The sequence below is a fragment of the Hyla sarda genome, unplaced genomic scaffold, assembly GCF_029499605.1.
Source record: "Hyla sarda isolate aHylSar1 unplaced genomic scaffold, aHylSar1.hap1 scaffold_1037, whole genome shotgun sequence".
Taxonomy (NCBI): Eukaryota; Metazoa; Chordata; class Amphibia; order Anura; family Hylidae; genus Hyla; species Hyla sarda.
The window spans coordinates 5,810-10,887 of NW_026607656.1; the positions used below are offsets into that span (position 1 = coordinate 5,810).

Below are 5,078 nucleotides of genomic sequence, written 5' to 3' on the forward strand. Positions count from 1 at the left end.
TCTAATTAAAAATCTTACTGGAATTGAAATCTTATCCTTTAATATGATGATGTTTGGTTTGTGTGCAGTGGAGAGAGAGAAGGCAAGAGTGTTATGGTTCATAGTAAATTGTGTAAAAGAGGTTCTGTGGGATGTAAGGAATATTAGGATTTTCAATCAAACTGAAGTAAGTGTGAAGGAATGTCTGGGCATGATCCGTGGTAAAATTTACCTTTACGTATTATGTGATAGGAAAAACTATGGTTCTGATGATGCAGAGGGGATCTGGAAACACAAAAAATGGAAGTACTGGTTATGATTGTATTCTTATTTGTCTTTCTTTTTCTTTTCTTACAGATTATATCCTGATATGAAGGGACAGTTGGAGGGACAGAATCCGCTGCAATTTATTTTTTCTGAGGGAAAGTCATGAAGGGAAAGCTTTTTGTTATATGTACATGTAAAGACATGCTTCCTGTATATATTGTATATGTCAAATATGTGTTATTCATGTGTTTTCAGATGAATATGTAATTTAAAAAAAAAAAAAAAAAAAAAAAAAATCTGTTCTTATCAGTTTAATATCTGATACGTCCCCTATCTGGGGACCATATATTAAATGGATTTTTGAGAACGGGGGCCGATTTCGAAGCTTGCTTCCGTCGCCCTATGCATTGACCCGATATGGCAGTATCTTCGGGTACAGTGCACCACCCCCTTACAGGGTTAAAAAGAAAGATTCCTACTTTCATTGCTACCTGCTTGCTGGCTAGCCAGCTAGCCAGCCCTGTGGGCCTTGCTGCTGCTGCAGCCAAAAAACAAAAGGTGGTGCTGCTGCTGCTTCTGCTGCTTCTGCTTCTGCTTGTGTCTGGCCCCTGTTGGAGCGTCCAGGCACAGGACTTCTGCTGCTGCTGACTAAATGGCCTCCTTAATTGGATCATTTGAGTAGCCAGCACACCTGTGCAGGTAGGGCATGACATGATAGGCAGCTGCCTTGATAGCGGGTGGGTGCTGAATGTTCCTAATTGACAAAATAAGATTAATGCTTATGAAGAAATATAAAATCTCATCCCTTCCCCAATATCGCGCCACACCCCTACCCCTTAATTCCCTGGTTGAACTTGATGGACATATGTCTTTTTTCGACCGTACTAACTATGTAACTATGTAACATAACATGGGGGGGGGGGGGGGGGTCTCCTGGCTGTTCACACAGGTGTGTCATTGCTGTACATTGACCATGCATTGCTTCTGTGGTATTGCAAAGGCAAAGACAAATGCTTCCAGCCATCCATTGCACTAATGGATTGGTCATCAGCTGGCTGTCTATGTCCCGCATCAATATAGACCAAAGTACAGAGGGTTAGGCTATGCTATTGTGCACCTACCTGATGCATCAGAAGGTGCGAGGCCCTTGCTAAATTCTGTGCACAGACTTTGAGATCTATGCTTTAGACTGTATCTAAACCTGCTCCAACATGGACTGACATTCTGGCCTACTTTCAGCCGATGCGACTTGTCTGTCGCTGAACAGTCGCTTTTTATGTATTCAGCACCTATGTATAATGTTGTAAAAATGCTCTAGAAGCTAAAGTCGCAGAAATGTCACACATATTTGGCCTGCAACTTTCTGTGCGACAAATTCAGACAGGAAAAATCAGTATAAATCCTTAGAAAATTATCCCCCAGTGTCTCCATCTGCTGGCGGTATTGAATAAGCATTGCTGCACTGATGGGGTATGCATTAGACGAAAAAAAAGAAGAAAAAGAAGAATAATACGCCCAGAAAAGAGGCGAAAAGGAGAAAAACGTAAAAAAACGTGAAAAAAAAGTAAGAGGAAGAGAAGGGAAAAAAAGGTGGAAATGGGTTTAAAAGTGATTTCGGCGGAGAAATATATATATATATATATATATATATATATATATATATATATATGCGCACACACACACATAGATATAAACGTATTCTCCGTTGAGATATTGCAGCCGCTGCTGTGTCCAGGCCCAGGAGCCTTAGCACTGTGCTGTGATGTCACTCAATACCACTGACATCACTAGGTGTAAACAACATCTCTCCTTTGCTGTGTATGTGACTATGGAGCTGTTTGGTGATGTCGTCTATTACGGCCTTCATAGAAGCAACAGGAGATTGTTGCATCCATCTTGAACCCTCAGAACTACAGTGCTATGATGTCACTCACTTCCACAGGCCTTGCAGAGTGTAAACAACAACAACCCAGCTTTGTTGTGTATGTAACCATAGGGATTTGTGATGTCACCTAGAACCTTCACAGCAGCGACAGCTTTATGAGGAGCATCAGCACTGCTCTGCCTGAGCAGAACCATCACCGCCATAGGTTGTCAAATAACCCGGATTTAACCCACACAGGTAAGTCCAATGGGGTGCAGGCATGTCCTCTATGCTTACAGCTTCCCGTGGGTGTTGGTTTGATACCGTTTGGGGACAGCCAAGGAGGCATCTGCAGGCAACAAAGGTAGGTGTGTGCTTGTGTGTGTGTTTCCTATGCAGATCCTAAGCCCAGTGTCACATGCAAGTAGGAGGAGTAAGAAGGGTTCCTGGCAAATCCGGGTTATGGATTGCATTTAAAAAGGCCCCGTGGGAGTGCAATGGGCCCCTGTCTTGCTGCTTAGCAATAATGGTATGGGTTTAGGTTCTGCTGTGTGTACTGGTGGTTGACTGCCCCCCAGCCCAGAGTGTGCATGGAAAATTGTCTGGCAGCCTCCCTGACAGCAAGCAGTGATAGTGCCCATGAAGGGGACCTTGTTGGGCCCGCCCCTTTCACGGTTATCGCTTCTCGGCCTTTTGGCTAAGATCAAGTGTAGTATCTGTTCTTATCAGTTTAATATCTGATACGTCCCCTATCTGGGGACCATATATTAAATGGATTTTTGAGAACGGGGGCCGATTTCGAAGCTTGCTTCCGTCGCCCTATGCATTGACCCGATATGGCAGTATCTTCGGGTACAGTGCACCACCCCCTTACAGGGTTAAAAAGAAAGATTCCTACTTTCATTGCTACCTGCTTGCTGGCTAGCCAGCTAGCCAGCCCTGTGGGCCTTGCTGCTGCTGCAGCCAAAAAACAAAAGGTGGTGCTGCTGCTGCTTCTGCTGCTTCTGCTTCTGCTTGTGTCTGGCCCCTGTTGGAGCGTCCAGGCACAGGACTTCTGCTGCTGCTGACTAAATGGCCTCCTTAATTGGATCATTTGAGTAGCCAGCACACCTGTGCAGGTAGGGCATGACATGATAGGCAGCTGCCTTGATAGCGGGTGGGTGCTGAATGTTCCTAATTGACAAAATAAGATTAATGCTTATGAAGAAATATAAAATCTCATCCCTTCCCCAATATCGCGCCACACCCCTACCCCTTAATTCCCTGGTTGAACTTGATGGACATATGTCTTTTTTCGACCGTACTAACTATGTAACTATGTAACATAACATGGGGGGGGGGGGGGGGGTCTCCTGGCTGTTCACACAGGTGTGTCATTGCTGTACATTGACCATGCATTGCTTCTGTGGTATTGCAAAGGCAAAGACAAATGCTTCCAGCCATCCATTGCACTAATGGATTGGTCATCAGCTGGCTGTCTATGTCCCGCATCAATATAGACCAAAGTACAGAGGGTTAGGCTATGCTATTGTGCACCTACCTGATGCATCAGAAGGTGCGAGGCCCTTGCTAAATTCTGTGCACAGACTTTGAGATTTATGCTTTAGACTGTATCTAAACCTGCTCCAACATGGACTGACATTCTGGCCTACTTTCAGCCGATGCGACTTGTCTGTCGCTGAACAGTCGCTTTTTATGTATTCAGCACCTATGTATAATGTTGTAAAAATGCTCTAGAAGCTAAAGTCGCAGAAATGTCACACATATTTGGCCTGCAACTTTCTGTGCGACAAATTCAGACAGGAAAAATCAGTATAAATCCTTAGAAAATTATCCCCCAGTGTCTCCATCTGCTGGCGGTATTGAATAAGCATTGCTGCACTGATGGGGTATGCATTAGACGAAAAAAAAGAAGAAAAAGAAGAATAATACGCCCAGAAAAGAGGCGAAAAGGAGAAAAACGTAAAAAAACGTGAAAAAAAAGTAAGAGGAAGAGAAGGGAAAAAAAGGTGGAAATGGGTTTAAAAGTGATTTCGGCGGAGAAATATATATATATATATATATATATATATATATATATATATATATATATATATGCGCACACACACACATAGATATAAACGTATTCTCCGTTGAGATATTGCAGTCGCTGCTGTGTCCAGGCCCAGGAGCCTTAGCACTGTGCTGTGATGTCACTCAATACCACTGACATCACTAGGTGTAAACAACATCTCTCCTTTGCTGTGTATGTGACTATGGAGCTGTTTGGTGATGTCGTCTATTACGGCCTTCATAGAAGCAACAGGAGATTGTTGCATCCATCTTGAACCCTCAGAACTACAGTGCTATGATGTCACTCACTTCCACAGGCCTTGCAGAGTGTAAACAACAACAACCCAGCTTTGTTGTGTATGTAACCATAGGGATTTGTGATGTCACCTAGAACCTTCACAGCAGCGACAGCTTTATGAGGAGCATCAGCACTGCTCTGCCTGAGCAGAACCATCACCGCCATAGGTTGTCAAATAACCCGGATTTAACCCACACAGGTAAGTCCAATGGGGTGCAGGCATGTCCTCTATGCTTACAGCTTCCCGTGGGTGTTGGTTTGATACCGTTTGGGGACAGCCAAGGAGGCATCTGCAGGCAACAAAGGTAGGTGTGTGCTTGTGTGTGTGTTTCCTATGCAGATCCTAAGCCCAGTGTCACATGCAAGTAGGAGGAGTAAGAAGGGTTCCTGGCAAATCCGGGTTATGGATTGCATTTAAAAAGGCCCCGTGGGAGTGCAATGGGCCCCTGTCTTGCTGCTTAGCAATAATGGTATGGGTTTAGGTTCTGCTGTGTGTACTGGTGGTTGACTGCCCCCCAGCCCAGAGTGTGCATGGAAAATTGTCTGGCAGCCTCCCTGACAGCAAGCAGTGATAGTGCCCATGAAGGGGACCTTGTTGGGCCCGCCCCTTTCACGGTT

General features: G+C 44.6%; 1 non-coding gene and 1 pseudogene across 1 annotated transcript; both read left to right on the forward strand.

Moving 5' to 3' along the window:
- Positions 1–489: 489 nt before the first annotated feature.
- Positions 490–695, forward strand: LOC130299140 (U2 spliceosomal RNA; annotated as a pseudogene).
- Positions 696–2,787: 2,092 nt separating this feature from the next.
- LOC130299107 (U2 spliceosomal RNA) lies at positions 2,788–2,978 on the forward strand. Its single transcript, XR_008850301.1, has one exon. It is a non-coding gene; the product is annotated as a U2 spliceosomal RNA (small nuclear RNA).
- The last annotated feature ends 2,100 nt before the right edge of the window (positions 2,979–5,078 follow it).